Genomic DNA, 14686 nt, shown 5'->3' with positions numbered 1-14686 from the left:
AAGTAATTGTGTCCTGTGTGGTATCTAATTCCACGGGCTACATAATTTTGGTACCAGGAGTGGGGTGTAGCTAAAACATTTTTTTTTAAATTGGCAACAGAGTGGCTTATTTTTACTTAAAAAAAAAATACGGCAGTGGTGAAGATTGCTGGTGACGTCCGTTGGTGTTGAGTCTGAAGCCATCCTGCTGTGGAGGTGGTGACCAGCGAGAGACGACGTGAGGGCCTCTAAGAGGTTCTGGTGCTTCCTGTTCCACACGACTCAGCCGTACCAGCGCAGAGGACTCCAGCGCTAACTTCAGCTACAAAGACCAAGATCCAGCAAGGCTCCAAGTTAAAGACTGTCCTTGTAGTATCCTTGAACCAGGTTTTGAACTAAATATCCTCATTTATACTGGACTGAGTAAAGATTAATATATCATTATGTCTAGTGATTCTGGTGATGAAGGGAGTTCACGTAATGATAATGGCCACACCTCAGGTGGCATAACGGGTATAGGTGAAGGTGCTACAAAAGAAATGCAGACCACCATGCTAGAGCTCGCCAGACTGCGAGATGAGCTCACCAGGTTAAATGGTGAAGCAAGGGCTCAGAGAGCAAGTGATAACAGTGCACCCACACGTTCATACATCTACGTTCCAAGAGAACGCCAGATCCAAGCATTTAGTGGGGAGTGTGGTACAGACAGGAGATCTGTAGAAGAGTTTATTGAAGAGGTTGAAAGGGTTTTAAGATACAGAGAGCAAACAACAGAAGAACAATGTGACTATATACTATCTCTATTGCATGGCCCTGCATTGGAAGAGGTGCGACTATGCATGAGGGGTCAGTCAGTGGGGCCCAGTGATTTATACTCTTACCTGAGCAATGCATTTGGGGAAAAGCGCAGTTCCACACAGCTTTTGCAGACCTTTTACAACCGTAACCAAACTGATGGAGAAGACCTCCGTGACTACTCCCATGCACTATCCCAGATTTTGAGCTCTGTAGTGAAACAGTCCACAGATGTAATACCTAATGAGAAAACTGTGCTCAGAGACCGGTTTATTGAGGGTTTAAGAGAAGCAGCACTCAGGCGTGAACTCAGGAAAATGGTTAGGGACAAACCAGAGAGCAGTCTTCTAGATGTGAGGAACGAGGCCCTCCTGTGGGAGATGGAGGACAGCAGGTCTCATCGTCCCAGGGTCATAAAGAGCAACCAAGTTACATCAGAGGTTCCGGAAACCCAGTGCTCTATTATTAAAACAAACAATGACCAAGGTATTGCATTAAATGATGTTCGGAGAGCAGTAGCCCATCAAGAAAAACAGCTAGCAGAGTTAGGCAAAACACTCGCTGATCTAGCCTTTGCTGTAGGTGACCTGAGTAAACGCAGCACTCAACAGACATTCCTAGAGCCCAAGCCACGACCTAGACCCCAGCCAAAGTTCACACCAGATGGTCAGCCTATCTGTTTCAAGTGTAGAGGCATAGGTCACATTGCAAGAAAATGCTCACAGGCCAGAGGGGGTCAAGGGGACGCAACACCTAGTTCTTATGTAGTGCAGGAAAACTCGCACCCTCAGTTGTCATGAGCCACACAACTCGAGGGGAGGAAGCTGGCTCACCAAAAGAGACTCCAGACAGAAGCAGGATCTTAGAGCGTGCAGTCGGAGAATGTAAAACTGTTGAGGTGAAACTACGGGGTGTTACAGTGTCCTGCTTACTTGACACTGGTAGCCAGGTCAGTACAATTTCTGAGAGTTTTTTCAGGGAACACCTGTCAGTGAAAGGTGAAGACATTCACCCGGCATTTGAGTGGTTAAAGATCACTGCAGCTAATGGATTAGACATACCCTATATGGGCTATGTGGAGCTTGATGTAGAAGCCATGGGTCTGACTATCCCAGAGCGAGGTTTTCTGATAGTTAAAGATTCTGAACACTCTTTCTCTGTTCCAGGTCTAATAGGGATGAACATTGTCAAAAAATGCAGAGAGCTAGTACACACTGAGTTTGACACCACACTGCAGGAGAGGTTTGACTCAAACTGGAGAGAGGCTTTTAATCATCTTCATGCAGTACATGCAACAGACAGACTCTCTTTCGCTAGGGTAGCTGGTAAGGATGTAGTCCATATACCTGCTTCATCTGCTGCTACAGTTATGGCTAGGGGACTCAGGACCGTGAGTGAGGATGGTTCTTTTTTTGTTGCTGGAGTCTGTGGGTGTCCCCGTTCCTGGAGGTTTGGTTGTTGTGCCTACTTTGGTTTCATCGGGCAATCACATTTTTCCAGTCCGAGTCATGAACATGTCTGATGAAGATATCTGGCTAGGGCCACGGACTAGGCTAGGGGTTTTGACTCAGGTAGACTGTGTGAAAAGTGATGAGCTTTGTGAGGTACAGTTCCAGAGAATCTCAGCAGACACTGAACAAGTGAGTATCAGTGAACACCCCGAAACACCGACAGATGTGCAGGAAATTCTCGGCAAGCTCAATTTTTGTGGTAGCCCAGAACAGCAAGCACAGCTGACTTTGTTACTGGAGAAGTACTCTTTTGTGTTTGCAACAGAAGATGAAGATCTAGGCCACACTGACAAAGTACAACATGAGATCCATCTGACAGATGACATACCTGTAACACAGCCATACAGACGAATCCCACCCACACAGTACAGTGAAGTCAGGGAACATATTGGCAAGCTGCTTAAAAAAGGGGTCATTCAAGAAAGCTCTAGTGCTTATGCTTCGCCCATAGTACTAGTGAGAAAGGCAGATGGTAGTCTGAGGCTATGTGTCGATTACAGGAAACTCAACTCAAAGACAAGACGTGATGCATTCCCGCTCCCGAGAATTGATGAGAGTTTTGATGCGCTGAGAGGGGCAAAGTTCTTTTCGACCATAGATCTGGCGAGCGGATACCACCAGGTAGCTATGCATGAGAGAGATCGGACTAAGACTGCATTTACTACACCGTTTGGTCTGTATGAGTACGTGAGAATGCCTTTTGGTGTTTGTAACGGTCCAGCTACATTTCAGAGACTTATGCAAGTTACTATGAATGATCTCATTTTTCAGATACTCCTGGTCTACCTAGATGACATCTTGGTTTTTTCAGAGACATTTGAGCAGCATTTGGAGAGACTTGAGACTGTGTTTAAGAGACTGGCAGAGACGGGCCTTAAGGTGAAGTTGCAGAAGTGTGCTTTTCTACAACAGTCAGTAAAGTTTTTGGGTCATCAGGTGTCAGCAGAAGGTATAGGAACTGACCCCTCCAAGGTCTCTGCTGTTAAGAACTGGAAGGTCCCAACCACTGCCAAAGAGCTGCAGTCGTTCTTGGGTTTCTGTAGTTACTACAGGAGATTCATTCGAGGCTTCTCACAGATTGCCGGGCCACTGCATGACCTAGTCAACAAATGTTCAGGTGTGAAAAAAACAGGGAAAGTACGTCACCAGTTTTGTAATATGTGGACACCAGAGTGTGACTCTTCCTTTGAGCAGTTAAAGGAAAAACTTACCTCTGCTCCCATTTTGGGTTTTGCCGATTTCACACAACCATTTGTAGTTGAGACAGATGCTAGTCAGCATGGATTAGGCGCTGTATTGTGTCAGCAGCAAGGTGACACCAGACGTGTCCTAGCATATGCTAGCCGCAGACTACGCCAGGCTGAGAAGAATGACCGAAATTATAGTAGCATGAAGTTGGAGTTGCTTGCCTTAAAATGGGCAGTTGCTGAAAAATTCAGGGGTTACTTGCTTGGTTCAAAGTTTGTTGTTCTGACTGATAACAATCCCCTCTGCCACCTCAAGACAGCCAGGTTAGGTGCTATAGAGCAGAGGTGGGTAGCGCAACTGTCTGTTTTTTGATTTCGAGGTTAAGTACCGTCCTGGTTGCAGTAATGCCGCCGCAGATGCTCTCTCTAGGCAGGAGTTTGCAGGGGAGCCTGAAACAGACCCTGACTCGGATTTTGACGACTGTATCACTGTGTGTAACCTGATTGAGCGAGGAACAGTTCTGGATCCTGGTCTTGTCTCTAGAGGTCTGGAGTGTTACAAAGTGAGACAGATCCGTGCTGGGGAGTCGAGGTCTGGTGAGACAGGTACTAAACAGGGCAACACCCCCACACTGCCAGGTTATACCAGAGAGGAGCTGGTAGGTTTTCAGGCCGGTGACCCCACCCTAAAAGAGTTTAGGGCATTTTGGGATCGGGGGAGGAGGCCATGTCCCAGAGAGAGAGCAGCCCTGTCTAGTCAAGTGAAAAGATTGTTGAAACAATGGAGATGCATACAACAACGAGAAGGGTTGTTGTACAGGGTTATCACAGACCCACATCATGGAGAAGTGTGGCAGTTACTCGTGCCTAGTTGTTTGAGGGACCAAGTTCTAGAAAATGTACATAACAACATGGGACATCAGGGCATAGAGCGCACTGTAAACTTGCTAAGAGGGAGGTGTTTTTGGGTAGGGCTATGCGAGGATGTGGAAAGCTGGGTTAAAAACTGCGAGCGGTGCATTTTGACCAAGATGCCTCAGCCAAAAATCCATGCTCCAGTTCAGGCATTCCTGGCCTCCCGACCTCTAGAAGTGGTGGCTGTTGATTTTACAGTGTTGGAGGCAGCTTCAGATGGCCGTGAAAATGTCCTTGTTGTGACCGATGTGTTTACAAAGTTCACACAAGCGTATGCTACCAAAGACCAGAAGGCTGACACTACAGCTAAAGTTTTGCTCAGGGGGTGGTTCATGAAATATGGGGTCCCAGAGAGACTGCACTCAGACCAAGGTCGAAATTTCGAGAGTGAAATTATAGCAGAGCTGTGCAAACTCTATGGGGTTAAAAAGACACGGACAACTCCCTACAGGCCACAGGGAAACGGTCAGTGTGAAAGATACAATCGCACACTCCATGACTTGTTAAGGACACTTCCACCAGAGAAAAAAAGGCGTTGGCCAGAGCATCTGTCTGAAGTAGTATATGCCTATAATGTCACTCCTCATTCCACCACAGGGTACTCGCCTTATTATTTGCTTTTCGGGGTACAGCCACATCTCCCAGTAGATGCTTTATTAGAGCGTGAGTGTGTGTCAGACAGGAAACAGGATTGGTTGTCTGTTCATCAGGAGAGACTCCGACAGGCACATGAGAGAGCCAGAGAGTACTCAGAGCAGAAGGCAGCTGAGAGGATCTCACTGCAAAATGAGAAGGTGTATTGTCCTCCTGTGGACATTGGTCAGTTGGTTTTCCTACGTCACAGACCCCCAGGTAGACATAAGATTCAGGACACATGGACCTCAACAGTCTACAAGGTAGTTGACATCCAGGGTACCACACACACTGTTGAACCTTTTGAGGGAGGTCCCATTAAAAGAGTTCATAGGTCAGAGTTGCGACCTTGTGCGAAACCAGTTCCCAAACCAAGAACTAGAACTAGGTTACAGACCACTACACAGCCTGTAGCTGAGGATGAGCCTGAGTCACCTGAGGCTGATTTTGTTATTGTTGAGGAAGTCATCCCTCGCCGGCTTGTGCAAGTACCTAACCTGCCTCTTGCAGCAGAAAGTGTTAGTTTACCTGTGACAGCACCCACAGATGAGAGTTACGGTGAAGGACCTGAGGAAGGTTATTCAGATATGAGAAATTGTGGCACAGAAACAGAATGTGTTAATGATGTGCATCCAAACGTTAGCGACAGTGACTTGCCCATTATTGAAAACAGGGACAGGCCCGCACTAACAGAGGATGCTGGTGGAGCAGGACGTAGAAGCTATGCACCTAAACCTGCCATTAGGAAAAGCAAGCGGGAAATGGCTGGATCTCATTCAAACCCATTTCATCTGCCAAAGTCAGCCTGTAATGCAGTCTCAGTCAGCACAGACATGGTCTCTAAGGTTTTGACAAGCCTGGGTGCTGCTCTCTTTGAAAAGGCCTTGCAGGGAGTATTTGAGTCAGTTCATGTTTCGTAGTCACCGAGGACGTTGACTATATTTGCAGGGGAGTATGTAGCCGGGTGGTAAATCTGTTAAATATGTTAAATGATTTTCCTCTTAAATTTAGTATAGTTTAACTGTTAATATATGTAATTGTTACACTGTCAAGCCATGTAAAATGTCATTTGATGTATTTAAATTGTGAGGCAGATTGTGAGTGTATTTTTATAGTTTTGGTTGTCATTGCATGTTTTGACCAGTAAGTGGCAGTGGCGGACTTTTATTGTAACTCCGTGCAAGTTATCCAAGTGCATCTTGGGTATTCTTTCTTTTTTTCTTGTGTGGAGCGCCTGAAGATTGCGGTGTGACGAGGCTCTGACTCCGTAGTAAGTAAGGGTAAATATCTTGTGAAATATACCTGTAACATTATTCCAAACAATATTGTATGTCGGTAATTTGACAAGATGGTTTGATTTAGACGCTACTGGAGTTGATGTTCGGTGATTTTGGGCGTGAGCCGTCGACTGCTGTTCGCCATTGCAGGCATGACAAGGTAATGTTGGCGTGAATAAAGCCACACCATGCCATTGTATTTGGGTAGTAAAGGTTTTATATGCATTTTAATTCTGTTTAAAGGTAACTGACAGAGTGAGAAGTTGCGCGATCTTCAGAAAGTTCCACATGTCTTTGTTAAACCCTGTTTAACGTACATAGTCCACTGCCGTATTTTGCACCGTATTTTGTATTTATTATTTCCCTTTTTAAAATCTTTTCTGTTAAACTTGCCACATCTGTGAACATTTATGAGCTGTTTGCTCGAAAGACACAGGAATGTATGCACTCAGTAAAACGATCTGCATTCGAAGGTTCAAACAATAAAATTAAAGCTACAAGAACCCCGGAAGTAATTGTGTCCTGTGTGGTATCTAATTCCACGGGCTACACTTGTTTAGCTGCGCCATTTATTTCTTCATCTTCTAAATACAGCGTCATTTTCTGTTTATACATTGAAATTGCCTCACCCAGGTCCGGGTCGGACCAATTCATCGTCGGTAGATGCGATGCCATGACGTCTCCTGTTACTAGCTAGCTAGTTAGCTTTGCGGCTAGCTCAGCTCCGGCGCACTCTTGCTTGAATGATGACAGAAATTATCCACGGACAATTTTATCAGTCCATCTTCATTCTTCATAGAGAGTACTTTACCGCTGCCACCATGAAGTAATACTTGGGGTAGTATTGGTCGAGGATCAATGACCACACCGGGTTATAGAACTCAGGTTTAATCGTGGCTCAGTAGGCAGACGTAATAACCATACATGGTAGTGGTGTAACCATAATAACAGTCCGGGTAGTACATAACACCTAGTGTAGTTCCAGTGGATATACATGGCGTTATATCACTACAGCACTTGGTTTCATTTGCAAGTTATGATACAAGCGTCGTGTTGGGGCGGAAATCTGGCGTAGCTAAACAACTGTCGAACAGTATCCTCATCTCTTGACTTGGCATTGTGTAAATCACTGACTGGAGCTCGCTGTGAATGACACTGTGTCTGACGTCAGTGGTGTTAACCATTTTCAGGCATTTATGGACAAATTATACACTGTGTACAGCAGATCACCCCAAAATCAATGAGAACTGATAGAGTGTGCTGCCGAGTTGCAACAAGTGGGAAAAATCGGCCGTGTGTTGAGCGCGACATGGGTGGCCAGTTCTTTCCACACAGTGTCTGCTGTTTGGAATAATTTTGAGTCACCGTGTGCTCATTTTAGCTTTGCGAAGACAGATGAGAAACGATCGACTTCCGATAGGAAACTGTATGACGGTCTGTTAAGGCGGCTGACTTCAGAGCAGTTCGTGTTAGATTTAGCACTCATGTATGACACACTAAACGAGCTAGCCCTGCTATCAGAATGCTTACAAACAGTGGCGCCCCCAAGGGGTGGCCACAGCCACCCTGATACTATCCCTGGCCCCCCCGCTGGCCCCCCCAGCCACGAGTCGCATATGCTTCTGATTATGCATGATATGCTTCTATCTGATATCTTACATTAGGTGCTGTTCATTTAAATCAATAATGTATATTTTTCTTAACTCTCATATTGACAGTTTTCAACTAGCCTATACAGTATACTACAACAGCATAATAGAATTCCCGAAATTCAGTCATGGCTTTTGGTTTTGGTGTGCCACCCCAAGATGTTCAGTGGCCCCATTTGGCCACCCCTATGAAAAATTTCTGGGGGCGCCACTGCTTACAAAAACGCACAGCGTCAGTAGCCTATGCATACAAATCGATCAGACGCAGCATTCGGTTCTTTGATGGACTGGGAGATTGACCAGGAATCAGGTCCTTGCAGCTAAAATGGCAATATCAGCAGGCAGGTTTGGCACAGTTGTGCCAAACTAAAAAATAGCTTCCATCAATCGTCAACAGTTTATTAAAAGTCAAAGCAATGATCTGAACCATCGAATTTCACCACTGCATCAGGGCCAGCAGCAACCTCCCAGGCCGAGTCGGAGTATGTCCATTTGATTGCACAACTGAAAGTCCTGGAACGTGACAACTGGCCACCAGCAGTCCAGCACCAGTACCCGGTTTTGGAGAGGTGGAAAGAAGTGAACTCTGTAAAAGATTCAGGCTGCCAGCTTTTAGGGCAATTAATGGATTCAGAGACCTTATCATGGGGATGCTACACATGATGAGCTCAGGCCTTTAATGTATCGCACCAAACTCATCCCAGAGTTAGGTTGGGTTAGGTTGTGTTAGTTATGAAAAAAAGAAGAAAAAAAAAGATTCGTGTCTCAATGATGACATTTTAATACTTTTTCAATATGTTGAAAATTCAAATGTGCCAGAATTTCAATGTTTTGGGATTGTCCCCAACCCAGACTTTTTAACTTCCCCTCTATAATAAAGTAATAAAAATGGTTTAATTCATTGAAACTTTCGTTTGCATTTTCTCATAATTTAAAGACATATTTCAAATTCATATGGTTTATATATGTGCAATTTGCACATCTTTTATAGTTAAATATCGCTGTCCCTCATACATCTGTCATTACCATCACACCGAACATTTTAGAGAGCATTAACGTTTCTTCCAAACAACAACAATGTGGTTGCCATGGAAATGAGAAATGCCAGAGGTGCATGATCAGTCATGGCAGAAGCATGACTTTGTCATGCCCACAAATGTAAGTAATTTGAAGATTTATATGTCCTGACCCGAGAGTATGTTTATTAGGCATCATTACCAAACAAGTTACTAATTGAGTACAGGGACGTGTGCTCATTGTAGCGGGGGGGGGCATGATTGGCAGCAATCATGGGAAAAGGGGGGTGGACTTTAAACGTATAAATCAGACTGCGTATAAAAAAATGTATACGCATTCTGATCTGATGCATTATCATAATACAAAATAGGCCTAACTCACGCAACGTTCCCAACAAATAGCCATTTCTCTATCTAACCCACCCAGCAGATGGAGTTAGTATAAAAATTCTATTAATAATGCTATAATATACCAATGTGCTACAATGCCTTTCGTTTAAAATGTGAGTACTTACCAAACAAACGTTAAATATGCCGTGGTTTAACATAGCTTGTTTGCACCCCCCCATGAGAGGTTTATTTCCAATTCCTGCGCACGCCCCTGATTGAGTATTTTAGTTCAGAAATAAGAAATTTCACTTTAATCACATATATGCATTGTACGCTAGTGTAAACTACTAATAAGACACGTTAGCCCCTGGTTAACGAGTCTGACCCTTTAGCCGAGCGATTAGTGATGTCGCCTTGTGGCACAGTGCACCTCGTATCGGATCCCGCACCGGGCAAGAAAATAACCGGTTACACTAGCTAACAAGTTAGGTTAGCAAGTCTAAAACTTAGCCAACTTTTTCTCCAAAAAGTGAAAATTGTCATTACCATCACGTGTCATTACCATCACATTTTGCTGGCCCCCTACTGCCTGGGCTTCCAAGGAGTTGCCTGGCCCGCCTGTGCAGAAGCTTCGCCGCTGGGTGAAGGTTTTTGTTCTAATCAAGCAATTACACACCTGTCTCATATAATCAAGTTCCTCGGCAAAAACTCTACTAGTTGATTAGTGGGATCAGGTGTGTAAGTGCTTGGTTGGAACAAAAACCTTCACCCACACTGGCCCTTTCTGGATAAGACTGCCCGCCCCTGGCGTCGGTCTACAATGTGCTTCATAATTATCTCACAAAGTTTTTTTTTTAATATTTTTATTGAACATTGATCATATTCATGTACAGATTCTTGAAGAAAGTTCATTATATTGTAACGTGCATGGATAACTTGGCACGCTGGCCGGTGGCTCGCGGGTCTGACCCTTTAGTCTAGTGGTTAGCGATGTCTCCTGCGGTGCAGGCGATGCGAGTTCGCTTCCCGGCCGCGGCAGTTTCTGTGATTGCGTTGTTCCCCGAATTCGCTACAATATCATCTCACAAAGTAAATTAATTACTTGCAACTGCTGCCTTTTTTGAAGATGAACTACAACTCTAGCGTGTGAGCGCTAGGCTGTCCGTGCGCTGCACTCCTCACATTTAAAAATTTTTCCTGCACACAATCAATGGAAAAGGGGCGGCTGTAAAATAATGGACGGATTTTTTTGAGCGTCACAACCCCAATGAAATTACTTGTTTCCCTATCAGAATTTGATCCATTTGGCCCGATAACATTTGGAAAGTATAGAGGGGCCTCCTGATTAAATAATTTTATCCCATTCACATTAGCAGAGGAAGGCTAACCGGAAGTTAGCCGCTAACGCTGGGTTCGGTGGGGATTGCCCAGACTCTTGGCGACTGACTCGGTGACTCGAGTAACCCGAAAACCAGACTCTCTTTAGTGAGTGACTCGTACGAACTCGAGTCAGTAAAGAATTGAGCCTCCCATCACTAACGAGTAGCGCCTCACTGTGCGTACCGTTACTCTACAGCCACTGTCATTGGTCAAAAGTCAGCGGCCTAAATGAATGAATTTAGTTCAAATCAAAGCCCTAGAAAGAGAGAGTTACGTCAACTCCGTAGACGGCAATGGGCCGATTCTTTAACAGCAATGGCGGATCATGGGAGCCCCGGATAGTTCCAAACAGTGCGCATAGAATATGTGTCACGTTGGAATATATTGTAACATGCATGGATAAGTAGACACGTTGGTCCTTGACTAACGGGTCGGAGCCTTTAGTCGACTGGTTAACGTTGTCGCGTGCGGTGCAGGAGATACGGGTTCGCGTCCCGGCTGTGGCGACGGTATCTCGAACTGCCCCCCGAATTCGCTACATTGGTGTCAGAAGTGGGATGGAGCGACCGTAAGGCCATCGGAAGCGTATGAGGCGTGAAGGAGCTGATATGCTTAAGCGCGGGGACGCGCTTCCCGAAGGAGGGGGGGGTAGTGTAACGTGCATGGATAAGAAAACACGTTGGTCCTTGACCAACGGGTCGGACGCTTTAGTCGACTGGTTAACGTTGTAAAAATCTGAAAATATTGGTTAGTAGTTACAAGAAATCACGGCTAAGCAGTTCATTTAAATGACCCACCAAGCTTCGTTTGGAACTATTCGGCGGATACATGAACCACGTGACCCTCTCGCGTTCTGACCCCTCATTGAGGCAACTCTCTCTTTCTAGGGCTCTGGTTCAAATGATCAGCAAATCAAGGGGGTGTCCCACGACGCCTGTCACTCACTCAATACTGTTGCGAATTCGGGGGAGGCAACGACAGGAACTGCCGCAGCCGGGACGCGAACCCGTATCTCCCTTATCGCGGGAGACACCGCTAACCGCTTGACTAGAGGGTCAGACCCGTTAGCCTACTCATCCATGCACGTTACAATACGAAGATGAAAGGAAGCTGATTCTGCTGTGTCTGAGCTTTAATAATAAACCTATTTAGATATATCCGCTGTTTTCTTGTTACTATTTGGTGCTGTTGTTGACCTAGGTTCCACCAAAATTCAAAACAATCTGTTCTAAGGTTGTTTTTTTTGACAATAATTTTCTCATCTATATTGTAAAAGGTAGGGGAGGTTTAGCCCTGTTAGCCCATTTGTATCAGCCATCCCTGCTTGTTATTGTAATTGAAGGCACCCAACTAAAACCGATGTCTTCCGAATTAATCTTCCCTGGGGGAATAATAAGGACTTTCTTTTTTCTATTCAGAGTCTTTCAAGCCTTTCCACTCCAGTTGTTTTCTGAAAGTCGGGGGAAAAAACTGCTAAACTTTCTTGTTAATCTTGTGAACTAGTTTCAGATTGGGAGACTTTTCGGATAGTGCCTCGTAGGGATGCTTGCTCGACAGCCATGCAGTAGCCTTGTAATCTTGCCATCCATTGGTAGCGAGAGCCATTCACAACATAACAGCGACATCAAGTTGAGGGACTTGTGCCCATTGCCTGTGCTCTCATGGAAAGGGGTCGGCCGCTTTCATTTAAGATTAACGTTTAAGCACTCAAATCTAGTCTTCACCTAAAAAAACAATTGTAGTATGTTAAGTTTCAAGTTTCACATAAGTTTTGAGCAACAGTTCCATAGCCTATGAGCCTATATAACAGCCGATGTGATGAAATTCCTACTTGCAGTTGCTCTCCACATGCGAATTAAAAAGAGGAGCCATGTACAAGGTCAATGTAAAGATATAAAGTTGAAACATAAAAAAGTTAAATATAGGAAAAGCAGATAAACTCTGTTCTAAATGTACATACTTTTATCATATTTGTACAAGTTTATGCAAATGCATAATTATGCATTGAAACAAGACATTAAAAGAGAGTTGAATTACAATGGAGCAACGGATAGGAAATGGAAATGTATTACCATATTATAGATCTGGGCTGTGCTGTACATGTAACTGATTGTGCTAAATGGCAGTGACAACAACGGTTTGCTTTGCAAGTGGTCCCAAGTGACAGTAGAGCGGTCAAAATCATTGTCTGGAAATGGAGAACAACATCTTCAGTATTACTGTCTAGTGGTCTGTGCATAGAAACTGTCTTTAAGTCTGGTGATTCGGGCTCTGATGATGCGCAACTGTTCGCGAGACAGAAGAAGGGTGTGCAGTCCATGACAGGGGTGTGTGCGGTTGTTGATGGTGTTGTAGGCCTTCAACTGCCATGGTTTGGAATAAATGATCTGCGGGTGTGAGCCCGCCGATGGATTTTACTGTCTTTACCACCCGCCATGGTGCCTTGGGGTCCTGGGCACTGCAGCTGCCATACCATAGGCCATGGTGCTCAGCACACTCTCAATTGCTGTGTACCCAAAGAAGTTGGGAGGGGTGTGTCAAGTATCCTCAGCTTTCTCAGTACAGTACAGAGGCTGATGTGCTTTGCTGATGCTGATGGAGGTGTTGTCTGTATGTGTACGCCCGTGAGTCTGATCTTCTGATTTAAACAACCAGCCCCTTTGTTTTGCTAATGAGAAACTGATTTTTTTTTTTTAGTTTGGATATATGTGTTAGTATGTATGTTCTTGAAGTTCTTGTAGTTTTTGGATATGTTTTTGTCTTTGTGTTGCACTGCTGTGGGCTGGGGAAAAGTGTTCCTGATTGATATATAAGTCATGTCACCATATTATACAAGCACTTTTAGAAATTATTGAAGGCAAGATTGAGAAAAGCAGCATCAGCAGTAATGTGGATGTTGTACCAGACCGTTGTGGTGAAGAAGGAGCTGAGCCGGAAGGCAAAGCTCTCAATTTACCAGTTAATCTTCGTTCCAATCCTCACTTATGGTCATGAGCTTTGGGTAGTGACCGAAAGGGTGAGATCACGGATACAAGCGGCTGAAATGAATTTCCTCCACAGTGTGTCTGGGCTCAGCCTTAGGGTGAGGAGCTCAGACATCCGGAGGGAGCTTGGAGTAGAGCCACTGTTCCTTCGCATCAAAAGGAGCCAGTTGAAATGGTTCAGGCATCTGATTAGGATGCCTCCTGGGCACCTTCCTTTGGCGGTTTACCAGGCATGGCCAACTGGGAGGAGACCCCGGGGTAGACCCAGAACTCGCTGGAGGGACTACATGTCCAATCCGGCCTGGATACACCTTGGGATCCCCCAGGAGAAGCTGGAGGGCGTTGCTGGGGAGAGGGACATCTGGAGTGCCTACTTAGCTTGCTGCCACCACGACCTGACCCCAGAAAAGCGGCTGAAGATGAGATGAGATGAAAATTGAGAAAAGAGAATATTTGGTTTCAAGAGTGATGGAGGCCAGTAATGATCTTGCCCACACATTTCCTAAACTTAGTCTTTGAGAACGAAAGTTGCGTGTCCAAAATGTGACATGCTGACAAAGACTGAAAATCCCATGGCTGCATATAAAGTGTTGGTGTGTGTAGGTCTTTTGTTTGTTCGGTTCCGTCGTGAAACTCCTCACTGTCGGGTGAAAAGAAGCGGCTGGCAACTCCACATGTATCTGAGAAGGCATGAGGTAGTCTGCAGCCCTCCCCAGATTCGCAGAGGGGGTGGAGCAGTGATCAGGAAGGCTCGGAAGCGTGGGGTAATTGGCCGGATACAATTGGGGAGAAAATCATAAAAGAAAGAAAAGAAACTTATCGTTGGTTTTGGTCATTACGCAACTGTATTGTTTATAAGGGTGGGGATACCTGCAGTCAGTTTAGACTGAAAAGGTCACTTAGATGAGCGATGAAACATATCTGTCAATAAACGTATCCAGATGAACTGATTCAACCTCCTTTGAAGAGAGAGAACCAAAATTTGGCTTATGTATACAAGTATAGTACTTTTACTTTGCTGATAAAAGCC

Source organism: Lampris incognitus, chromosome 3 (genome assembly GCF_029633865.1).
Source record: "Lampris incognitus isolate fLamInc1 chromosome 3, fLamInc1.hap2, whole genome shotgun sequence".
NCBI lineage: Eukaryota > Metazoa > Chordata > Actinopteri > Lampriformes > Lampridae > Lampris > Lampris incognitus.
This window is presented reverse-complemented; position numbering follows the sequence as displayed.